Below are 12,466 nucleotides of genomic sequence, written 5' to 3'. Positions count from 1 at the left end.
GGGATGGGGGGACAGAGTCTGACCCTGGGGGACAGAGGAGGACAGAGGGTCTGATCACGGGGGACAGCAGGACCCGGGAATGGGGGGGACAGGAGTTCTGATCCTGGGGGACAGAAGGACCCGGGAACAGGGGGGACAGAGGGTCTGATCCTGGGGGACAGAGAGACATGGACACAGGGTCTGATCCTGGGGGACAGAGGGACACGGGGTCTGATCCTGGGGGACAGAGGGCCCCGGGCACGGTCAGAGATCCTCAGCACTGATCCCCTGCCCCAAACCCTGCCGTGTGTCTGTCCATGGGCACACAGCACTCAAGTTGTTTTCCCCCTGTACTTCAGTCACTTTGTTGGCTGCTTGTGAATTCTCCAGCTCGTTTTAAAATGCTTCTCACACGCCGAGTCTGTCCCTGGCTCTGAGTCACTGTCCCTTGCCAATTCCCTCTGTACAGGGCGTGCAGGGCTGCCCCTGGTGCAGCACCCTCCCTGTGCCAGGCCAGGCTAGGTTGGAGTCATTCACCCTCTCCCGAGGATTTTAATTGGCCCCCACAGGCTCATCACAACAATCTCGATTTACTGTGGGAGCCGCCTTTCACCCGGCCTGGCACAGCCATGGGAAATGAACGAGTCATCTCCATCCTCCAGGCACTTCATCACCGAGGGGGAGCTGTCAGGGCTTGGTGTCACTTCCCCCACCATGTGACAGAGACTCCACTGTCCCCTCTGGAAGAGAGGAAAGAGATAACACAGCCCCCTCCATCCACACTGGGGCGCTTTTATAAACGCAGCATAGAGGATTTCCCATTCCCTGTGCCCATCTCTACCTCACCTTTCCTGAAACCCCAGAGGATGGCAGGGGTGGGGGGACAGGGCAGAGCTTCAGTAATCTCTGTGTTATCCCCTTCACCTGTGCCCCATCTACAGCAAGAACAATCTCTGTGTTATCCCCTTCACCTGTGCCCCATCTACAGCAGGAACAATCTCTGTGTTATCCCCTTCACCTGTGCCCCATCTACAGCAAGAACAATCTCTGTGTTATCCCCTTGACCTGTGCCCATCACTGCCAGGTGTTTGTCATTACCTGTTCTGGGTTAAACCCTGCTGGGCAGGCAGGGCTCGGTTTTGGGTTCTGTGAGTCCCTGCTCTGGTGTGTGCTTGCTCTGCTGCTCCTCATGGCAGCCAGGGCTGTTCCTGAGCTCTGGCTCTGCTCTCCTGCACAGGCTCCTCCAGCAGTGACTGAGTCCTCCAGTGCTGCAGGATGGTGAGTGGGGCTGGTGCTGGGGTGGTTGTGGGCATGTGGGTCTCTTGGGGCAAGGTTTGGGCTCTTCTTGCTTTAAAAAAACCCCAAAAAGCAACCAAACAGCAATGTGGAGCTGTTGCAGTTATTGGTGGTGTTTGATGGACAAGTGTTTTCCTTCCTGGATGCTGTAGGGTATCCAGCTTTGTGGGACTGCAGGACCCAAAACCCAGGCAAGAGCTGCCTGGAGGAGTTGAAGTGACTTGTGGCACCTGGTTTCTCCTGTGTTTGGCCAGGATGAACCTCTCTGTCTGGGAGAGAGTTGCTGGAGGGAGGAGAAGCATCTCCTGTGGTTTTGGAGCAGAGCCTGGGCTGTGCCTGGGCACTGCAGGGTTTGTGCTCCTGTGCTGGGTGGGTTGAACCCTTGGGCAGGGCTCTGTGGTGCAGGATCCAGCTCAAACCATCCCCTCCTGTGTGCAGTAGCCTGGGTCCTGCTCCCAGGCTCTGTGAGGGGCTCTGTGCTGATATTTAAGCTCCTTCCCAGCGTGGCGCAGAGCTGGAGGTGCTGCAGTGCCCTCTGTGCTTGGCCAGCTCTGTGAAGCCTCTGCTGTCACCCAGGAGGTGCCAGGGATCCCTGCCCTGTCCCTCCCCTGCCGGCACAGCCTGGGGTGACCCCAGCATCACCCCGGGGTGAGCCCTGCCCCGGGCATCCCCTCCCCTGGTGGGAATGGGTTGAGTCCGGGTGTGTTTGTGTGGCAGAGAGCAGATAGAGGCTCTCAGGGGTGTGCTGCGTGTTAAACTTCGCGGTGCTTAGTGCCTCGTTGAAGGAGTGTGAGTAAATGTCCTTCCTCCTCCTGCTCTTGAGGACGCAGGAGCTTCATTTTACTGCCTTGCCAGTCACCGGAGTCAGGGCTGGGCCATTTCTGGGAATCAGCCTGGCTGTGCACAAGTTCCTGCACCCAGGGCTGCCAGAAACTCTCCTGCCCTTCAAAAAGGGAAACAAAACCCCCTGGACTTGTTGCTTTGTGCTGTTGTTTTTACTGAGGTGCCCTGGCAGCGAGAGCTGGGGGCTCAGCCCATCCCTTTGGGCTGCCCCATCCTTGCTGCTGTGGGCACAGGGCTTCCCAAGCCACCCCAGTGCCACCTCCTCGTGGCTGTTTGTGTCCCAAATCCTGCTCCTGTTGGGGCAAACCAGAGTGCAGCCCCACGTGGAGCCCCTGTTTCCCTTCCCCAGCCAATGGGGGTGTGGAAATGCCCCCATTGCAGCAGGGGGGTCCCACTGACCCCAGGCCCGTGGGGCTCGGGGTGTGCAGCCAGCTCAGATCCACATTCCCTGTGCTTGGGGGCTCCCTGGGAGCACCACAAACAATTCCTAAAAAGGAGCAGTCAGATGGAAAATTGATACCAAATGGTGCTCTCAGTCCCTGGAGGAGCAAGGTTTGATGCCTCAGCCTGTGGTTCCTGGGGGTTGGGACAGAGGCACACAACGCTATTTTAGAGAAATTTCCTTTTATGAAGTTTATTATTTCCCTCCTTTCGTAAGTTCCTGATTTTCCCAGATACAAACTGCATTCAGGTTTGGTGCTGATGGTCTGAGCTGCTGCTGTGGGTATGTGTGATGTCTGAGGATGAGGAGGGTCTGGGAGCTGTACCCAGGTCTGAGAGCTGTGCCCAGCCCTTCCCCAGCTGCTTTTTGGGTTCTGTAGGACCAAGGGCCATCCCCAGCAGCTGATACCAGCTCAGGGGCTTTGCCCCACAGGGTTCTCCTCAGGAGGGCACAATCTCCATCAGGCACCCCCCAAGGGCTGCCTGCCTGGTTCCCAGCCTGGTGATCCCTCCCATCCCCCTGTGTGTTCCTGGGGGTGTCCAGCTGCATTTCTGGCCTCACTGGCCCTGTTTGCAGCACTGTAAAATCCCCATCTCCTGAGGTGACCCAGCTGCTTTCTGTCTCCTCCATCTGTTCTGGCTCCCAGAGCAGTTCCTGCAGGAAATTCCCTCCTGAGCACACGCAGAGGGTTCCCCTGGTGCCCAGGAGCTGGGGATGGAGGTCACAGTGTGTCACAGAGTGCCACCGCTGCCAGGGCTGAGCACAGGGCACTGCCAGCCTGGGGCCATCAGGGGGAGAGAGCTGAGCTGTGCAGCTGAGCTTCCAGGGAAGGAATTTCCAGCGACTGCAGATCCCTCCCCAAAGACAGCATTTCAAGGAATTACCCTCTCCCCCTGCTGCAGACTTCCTCTGCTTTTCCAAGTAATTCTCTGGCTGGGGGCCAGGGCTGCAGTAACCCGAGCAGGGCAGAGCCATGGGAACATCCGGGGCTGGAATTGGTGTTTCCCAGGTTCCCAGCCCGGGGCTCTTCTCTGCATTCATGTCCCCAGCTCCAGCACTGAGCCTCTCTCAGCTGTCTCCCTTGGGAGTGCTGTGCTTCCAGAGCTCTGGATGCCACGAGGAGCAGGAAAAGCACCTCCAGTGATGACAAAAATAATTAATGATTGGGGATTTTTGAGCTCTGCTTTAGCAATCAGCAGTTGCTGTGTTGGTAACTCAGTCCCCCCCTCATGGCAGGGCTGCTCCAGGTCCTGATGTGCTGGAGGGGTGCAGGGGGATGCCCTGAGGGTGACCAAACAGAGGGGAAGAGGGATTCTTATTCATGGAAAAGTCTCAATTTCTTTGGAGGAAAGACTTGGGAGGGAGAGCTACAAACACAACTGCAAAACTTGAGCAGGAATTCCGCAGCCATGAAAAACCATGTGGATGGTAAAGCTGTAATCCTGCAAAAGGAGGGAGGAAGCAGAGCTTGTGAAAACAGTTTGTGGGTATCTAAGGCATCATGTTTTCTCCTGGAGATGAATGTCCTGAGACACATCATGTGGGTGAGCAAACAGAGACCAGGGACAGTCCCTGCCTGCCTGCAGAGAGCTGCCAGACAGCTCCTGGTGGTGCTTCCCCCCTCCCTGGTGATGCTGTGCTCACAGGGTTAATTCCCATGCCCTGATGGGAACAGGGAATGGGCTGGGGGCTCTGCAGCAGTGACCCCTGTCCCTGGCAGCCAGGGCTGAGGGCAGGGATCACATTCCCCCTCCCCACCTGAGCAGCACTCCTGCACACATACCTTGTGGATTTTCTTCAGCTCATAAATACTTCCCTGCCCTCCTCAGTGCCCCTAGCAAATAAATTATCTGAAGCTACATTTCCCCATTTCAAAGCCTTGTGAAAGAAAGCAGAGGGTTTAGCAGCCCTGGCTGGCTGGAGAGGCTCACATACCATGCACCCATTTGCATTTGATCTCCTTCATCCTGTGTTAAGCAATCCTTGAGAGCCTGGTGGGCTGCAGGCCCTCTTGGTGCCTGTAAATCACTGGGGCATGTCACAGGCTGTAAATGAGGGGGGTGAGACCATGTCCCACCCCTCCCTGTGATCCAAAACCTCCCTCTGCTCCCAAAAAAAATCATCCTGGTTAAATCAGAGCTGCGGTTTGCTCCTTGGGGTGGGAGTGTGCTGGCCCCATGGGTGTGTTTGTGTGGGGCTGGAGCAGGATGTCCTGCTCCCAAAAAATCATCCTGGTTAACTCAGAGCTGCAGCTGGCTGTGTGGGGTGGGAGGGTGCCTGGCCCCATGAGGGGCTGCAGCAGGATGCTCTCCTCCAGGGGCACTGGAAGCTGAGATCTGAGTCTTTACTCCTGTCATCTCTCATGCAGGAGTTGCAGGGTCAGGAGGGGAAGAGGGATTCTTATTCATGGAAAAGTCTCAATTTCTTTGGAGAGAGAAATTTCTTTCTCGATTTCTTTCTGGGAGGGCAGCTATAAACACAACTGCAAAACTTGAGCAGGAATTCCACAGCCATGTAAAACCATGTGGATGGTAAAGCTGTAATCCTGCAAAAGGAGGGAAGCAGAGCTTGTGAAAACAGGATGTGGATCTCTAAGGAATGATGTTTTCTCCTGGAGATGAATGTCCTGAGAGACAGATGTGCCTTGTCCTAGAGAATAGTGTGCAATAATTTCACTGAAGCTATGGTGCTGAATAGGTACACGATGAAAGAGATGATTTGGTGCACTTTGGGGATGGGTTTGGTGTTTTCCAGGTGCCTGTGCATGCCTTGGTCTGAGCTCACCCCTGCTTGTGTCCCCAGAACCTCCCTCATTAACTGGGGCTGCCCTCTGGCATCTCCTGCCCTGCTCAGTTTGCTTTCCCATCCCTGGAATTTCCTGGGACAGAGGAGGAGCTCTGGCTCCCCCCAGCCCTGCTGTAAGTCATGGAACCTGTGTGATCCCACCAGTCCCTCCTGCAGCCAGGCTGGGCTCTCTCCCTTGTCATTAATCAAACATTATTCCCCTTTTCCCATCACCTCCCCTCAAAGGCTGCTATTGCTCAGCTGTGGCCTGACTTTAATTACAAATGAAGAGCAGCTGGGAGGGCACTGGGTGCTGTTAATTGGCTTTCCAGGAGAGGTTTCAGGGGGAAGCTGAAGCACCAGTGGTTGCTCTGCTTGGTTCCTTGTGTGCAGCAGCTCAGCCCTGAGCCAGATCCCAAATTCAGCCCTCTGGCTGTCATTTGCCCCAAAACCCCATCCAACCTCCAAGGTCTTTTCCCCTGCTAATTGAAGCCTCAGGGATGCCCTGGGATGGATTTTCAGCTGCTGAGGACAAATTCCAGGGGAGGATGGTGGAATGGGCTGGCTGGGGAGGTCAGAGACGAGGGGATGCTCTGCCAGGCATGGTGTGCTGCAGACACACTCACTGCTCCAGCAGCTGTCAGAGCCCAGACAGATGAGGCCAGGTGCCCGAGGAGCGTGCAGGGATCTCATTTACCTGCTAATTAATGGAAATCGTGAAACAAATCAACACGTGCTCCCTGTGGAGAGCTCCACGGTTTGCTTTCCAGCTGCTGGAGGGCACAGCTGGATTGGGAGAGCTGCTGCGGGCTGGGACAACGGAGCCCCTGAGGTGTCCCCACTGCCAGCCCGGGGTGTCCCTCCCTGCCCTGTCATTAGGGCACCGCTAATTGGCGCCGCTAATTGCTCTGCCCGGGGGCTCCAGCGCTGGGGGGTGGGAGTGAAGATGTTGGGGGGAGCCCCATTTTGTGGATTTTTTTTTTCTTGTGGATTTTTTTCTTGTGGATTTTTTTTTTTTGTAGATTATCTTTTTGCGGATTTTTTGGTAGGTTTTTTTTTTTTGGTAGGTTTTTTTTTTTTGGTGGATTTTTTTTTGGTGGATTTTTTTTTTGGTGGATTTTTTTTTTGGGTGGATTTTTTTTTTTTGGGTGGATTTTTTTTTTTGGGTGGATTTTTTTTTTTGGGTGGATTTTTTTTTTTGGGTGGATTTTTTTTTTTGGGTGGATTTTTTTTTTTGGGTGGATTTTTTTTTTTGGGTGGATTTTTTTTTTGGGTGGATTTTTTTTTTGGGTGGATTTTTTTTTTTGGGTGGATTTTTTTGGGGTGGATTTTTTTTTTGGTGGATTTTTTTTTGGTGGATTTTTTTGGTAGATTATCTTTTTGCGGATTTTTTGGTAGGGTTTTTTTGGTGGATTTTTTTTTTGTGGATTTTTTTTGGTGGATTTTTTTTGTAGATTATCTTTTTGCGGATTTTTTGGTAGTTTTTTTTTTGGTGGATTTTTTTTTGATGGATATTTTTTGTAGATTATCTTTTTGCGGATTTTTTTGTAGGTTTTTTTTTTTGGTGGATTTTTTTTTTTGTGGATTTTTTTTTTGATGGATATTTTTTGTAGATTATCTTTTTGCGGATTTTTTGGTAGGGGTTTTTTTTTTTTTGGTGGATTTTTTGGCGGCCCGGCCCCCCTGGCACCTCCCAGCCCCGCAGGTGCGGTGGCAGCCGGAGCTGGGGCACCTGCACCTTTCCTGCTGGGGAGAAACCTCATCCCGAAAAAAAGGCCGGGCTATTTTCTCTTGCAAGTTGATTAATTTGGCTGGCTTTAAATATTAAAAACGCTCTTTGCTGGGTCAGGTTTTTTGGGTTTTTTTTGTTTTTTTTGTTTGTGGTTTTTTTTTGTGTGTGGGTTTTTTTTTTGGTGGGCTTTTTTATTTTTGTTGTTTCGGTTTGGGAGTTTTTTCCTTGTGTTTTTTGTTGTTTTTTGGGGGGCGTATGGGGGTTTTTTGGGTCTTGTTTAGGTTTTTTTTCTTTTGTTTTTTATTTGTTTGGGGGGGTTTTGTTTTGGTTTTTTTGTTTGTTTGTTTTTAGGAGTTTCTTGCTTGTTTGTTCTGGTTTTTTGTTTTTGGTTTGTTTTTTTTTTAATTTCATTTTATTTCCCTGTGCTCTGCAGGGCTCTGGGACAGGAGCAGGGATGCTTGCTGTGCTTCAGGGATTCAGGGCAGCGCTTTGATTCCCGTCCTTCTTGTTTATTCACTGCGTTGGGAAAGGGCTTTTTTTTGGTTTTTTTTGCAAAACAAAGCCTCTCAAACAATTAATGCCAATCAGACTCGCTGACAGCCCAGCCCCCGGGCATGGGCTGAGCTCCGCAGGCTCTGGGGGGGAAAAATACCCCCAAAATAGCACAGGTGAGCACAGAACTCACCTCGTCAGTCTCCTGCCAGCAGTTAGCAACTGGCAGAACGCCTGAAGCATAAGGTTTGTGATCCCTTCCAAAAATCGCATCTGAATGTTAAGTGACGTACAGTAAATGCCAAATCCCTTTTGAATCTTGCTTAAAATCTCAGTTTAAAATATGCAAGCGACCTTTCTGTCTTTCTGAAAAGCTCTTTGCTTCTGGAAATGTAAAAAAAAAAAAAAAAAAAAGGAAAAAGGAAGAAACCAGAGCTGCAATCTCTTGCTGCTGGATAAAAACAGATTTTCTTAACAGAGGTGGGGCAGGGTCCCCTTTGCAGGCTGGGCTTGGGCAGATAGATCATTGGATAAACCTCCCCCAGAGATCCTGACAGGAGAAACTACAGGAACTCAGCCTGAGGGATTGGTGGGCTCCTGCTCTCTCTGATATCCCTCACATTATAATTAAGAGATAATGTCAATGGAATAAAACATTGTCTCAGGGTAATGGTCTCCTGCTGCTGCAGGAGCGTCAAGGTGAAGTCAAATCATTGATCAAAAATGAATGTTGAGGCAAGTCTGGGACGTTTGTTTTCACAGCAAGAGGCATCAATCCTGGAACAACAATATTCCAGGGCTGTTATTGCTCCTGTGCCTGGTGATTGATGCCAGGGCATCATCATCACTGAGAGCCAGGGGGGCTGAGCTGTGGGCTCTGCTGCCAGCTGGGCTGACCAGGGGGGTTTGCCTCATTGGAGCAGATAACAGTAAATCCAGCAGTGCTGGAAGTGCATCAGAAATGGGATTTTCCCTGCACAGGTGATCAGGGCTCTGTGTGGGCTGGCCCTGCCTGGCCAGGGAGTGTTTTGGGGGTGTTTTGGGGCTGTGCTTGCCTGGCTGCAGCTGTGGGAGAGCTGCTTGTTCATTTACCGTGCAGGGCTCCTGCTCCCAGCCCTGTTTCACACTGCTTTAAAGGTTTTGGGGTCCCCTCTGAGCAGTGGGGCTGAGCAGCTCGCTGGCTTTATCCATTTATTGAAATAATGCTGAGTATAAATACACCCTCCTTACAGATGTGGGGAGTGGATCCAGGTCCTGCAGCAGGGGCAGCCTCAGCCCCATCCCTGGCACCCAAAAAGGGCTGGGAGAACCTATCCTGTGTGACCCAGCACCAAAAAGGGCTGGGAGAACCATTCCTGACTGACCCAGGAGCAAAAAGGGCTGGGAGAACCATTCCTGTGTGACCCAGGAGCAAAAAGGGCTGGGAGAACCATTCCTGTGTGACTCAGCACCAAAAAGGGCTGGGAGAACCATTCCTGTGTGACTCAGCACCAAAAAGGGCTGGGAGAACCATTCCTGTGTGACTCAGCACCAAAAAGGGCTGGGAGAACCATTCCTGTGTGACTCAGCACCAAAAAGGGCTGGGAGAACCATTCCTGTGTGACCCAGGAGCAAAAAGGGCTGGGAGAACCATTCCTGTGTGACTCAGCACCAAAAAGGGCTGGGAGAACCATTCCTGACTGACCCAGGAGCAAAAAGGGCTGGGAGAACTATTCCTGACTGACCCAGGAGTTGCTGCTGTCTGGGCTGGGGAGAGGAGCAGCCTCTGCCTCCCGTGCTCAGTTTGCACTGGGAGAAATTGTGAGGTCAACACTTGGAATTGAATGTGTGTGAGTGGCAATTAGATGTGAAACCAAGCCCCAGGAGGGTGCACATAAACTCTTTCAGGATTTATTTTTTTCCCCCTCCTGGGTTTGTTAGTGGAGAGAATTGCACATGCAGCAAACGTTTGGGCTGCAGAGGAACACGAGTGCTTTGTGCTGCCTCCAAGTGCCAAATCTGTTTTTCTGAGGCTGCCCTGGCACCTCCTGCTGCTGCCTGGCCAGGTCTGTGACACCTGAGAGGGGACAGTCCCCTCTGCCAGCATGCTCTGACAATTCCATGCCTTTTGCAGCAGAGGCAGAGTCATCAGGCTGCAGCAAAACTCTCCCATACACAGGGTGGTCCCAGAAGGACTAATTGGAGGTGATTTTGACTCATTATATGCTCTTAAACTCACTGTAAACTTGAAAATTATATACTCTTAACCCATGGGCTCCTTGCAGTACTGCAGAGCTCCAAGCCCTGTGGCAGAAGGCTGTGTCCAGATGAGCAATTTGCAATTTATTGGTGCTGTGAGTGCTCCAGTGCAGCATTCTGCACTGAGAGGCCATCAGCAGCTTGGCTCAGGACAAGGACTGGCATGCACGTGGGTTTTTGGGTGCAGATCCTGCTTTTTGAAGCTCTGGGTGGTCCTGGTCCCCTCCAATGACTCCCAGATGAGTCTGACCACCCCAGAGGGGCTGGGCAGGGCCGGTGCGTCCTGCTGGGGCAGCTCAGCCAGGACTGGGGCACTTCTTGGTCAGGATTTTACTGTTTTCTCTCATTTGCTGCCTGTAGGAAGGGGCAGGGCCATGGAAAACTCTCTTTCTTTTAAGAGGTGGAAGGTTTGGAGTGTGACTGGGTTGTGTTGCCCAGCTTGTACAGGACAGATCCAGGCTTAGAAAAAACAAAACATTTGTAATTAGATTTTTCAACTGAGAGCCCCAAATCCATGTGTTTGCAAGAGGGTAGTGGAGGCAGAACTGGTTCTCTATCTGGGACTGAGGACAATGAATCAGGAGCTATAACTACATTATAATTTTATATATATATATAACATATACATTATAATAGATATATACACTATATATTTTATATACTATACATTTTATATATTATATATTTCATATATAATCCATAATATATTTCTATATATATACATTATACTATAACTATAATTACATTTGTGTAGCATTGGGCAGGTTAACTAAAAGAGGGGAGGGAAGAACTCTGCATTTTCTGGGCTGGTGTTAAACTCTGAGGCCAGGGAGTTTGTTTGAAAAGGAACAATTTCTGTCTCTTTGCACTCAGGCTAAGCTCAAATGTGGGCACTGGAGAACAAAACCAGGGGAAAGCCTTGCCCTGCACCCAGCCTTGGCACAGGGAGCTCCTGCAGCATGGCCAGGAGGGATTCAGGAGATGATTCCTGCCCAGTGAGGGATGCTCAGGGCAGCCCCAGCCCCTTGTGCTGGGCACTGCAGGAGCACAATTCCCTGTCAGGTCTGTGTGTGCAGAGCTGTGCCTGCTGCAGGCACCAATAAAGATGTCAGGCTGCTGTGTGTGGGGAAATAAATCACAGCATTATTGTCCTGCCCACAGCACCAAGGTGTCTGCTGGAGCAGCATCAGGGGGAGCCAGGGAGGGGCAGGCACCGATTTTGCATTTGTGCTGTGCTGGGTGAGGGCTGCTGGTGCCACCCACACCAGGCACTGCTGCTTGCAGCCCCTTCCATCAGCCCCCAAATTCCCCCCCAGGGGAATTTGGGGATTGTGGCCCCCCCCCAGGGGATTTTGGGATTGTGACCCCCAGGAATTTGGGATGAGGCCCCCAGCTTGTCCTGGTGGGTTGCCCATCACTCAGGGTGGGCACAGCCAGGAGCTGCTCTCACCTGGGGCTCTGTGTGTCCCCTCACCTTCACTCTGCAGTGGGAGGGCACGACCATAAGTTACTGCCAGGGCCTGAGAGTGTCAAAGAGGAACAGAATAGGTGGCCAGCCCGAAATGCTGGAGTGCAGGTGGCAAACCTGAAATGCTGAAGGGCTCCGGGGCAGAGCTTTGCTGTCAGAGTGGAGCAGCCCCTCAGTGCCTGACCTCCACTGAACAAATCCATTTACAGTGTCTTGTTTCTCCTCCCTGTTTCACTGCCAGGGTTCAGAGATGATTCCTTAAATGTTAATGGTGCAGGAATTTGGAAACTCTCCCGGAGTTGCTGGGGGAGCTGTGCAGGAGTATTTCTGCTGTGCTGGTGCAGCTCCATTTCCTGCTGAACATCAGGCAGGCTGTTCTCACCCCCTGCTCTGTAATTAAAGTGCTGAAAGCCCATCACTGTCCAGGCTTTGCTCAGGCTCACCCCGCGTGGGGCCAGCTCTGTGCCCACCTGCCAGCAGGACAGCTTGGAAAATATTTATAGATCAGTGCCAGCCTGCTGCCATCCTGCTCCTGCTGTCCCAGGGCTGGAGTGGGGCTGGCTGGAAAACCCCCCAGTGCCACTCTGCACTGGGGAATTGTTCATCACTCGGGGTCACCAATTGTGGTGGTGTTTGAGGGTCCCCAGGACGAGGGAAGAGATGAGAATCTCGACTCCATGTGTCAGAAGGCCGATTTATTATTTTGTGATATATATTATATTAAAAGAAAATTATATATTAAAACTATACTAAAAGTATAGTTTTAATATATCATGGGGTTTAAAGTCAAGCCCTGGGATTTTTTTTAATATGTTACAACCCCTATTTAACATCTCTTTTGAAGCTTTGTCTATTCTGCTTTTCTGTTTTAAAATGTCTGTGAAATGTTTTTCTGCATGATTGCTCTTACAGAGTATAAGAATCACAGAGCAAAACTGAACGTACCCCCTCGTCTCCTCCTGGATCAAAACTGTGTTCCAACATTAAAAAAAAATATTCAATCGAAGAATTATATAAGTAATGGTAGACCAGATGAAATAATGAGTATCAAACCAGCAGGAGCATCAGAGCTTCCCAAGAGCCTTGTGCAGGGGAGAGCAGCTGGTTTGGTGCTGGGTTCCATCAGAGCTGAGCTCAGGGCAATGGCCCAGCCAGGACAGGTCATTGTCCCTCACAGTAAATGCATTAAATC

Source organism: Molothrus aeneus, chromosome 18 (assembly GCF_037042795.1).
Source record: "Molothrus aeneus isolate 106 chromosome 18, BPBGC_Maene_1.0, whole genome shotgun sequence".
Classification (NCBI taxonomy): Eukaryota; Metazoa; Chordata; class Aves; order Passeriformes; family Icteridae; genus Molothrus; species Molothrus aeneus.
The sequence above is the reverse complement of the archived record's forward strand: the minus strand, read 5'-3'. Positions refer to the sequence as shown.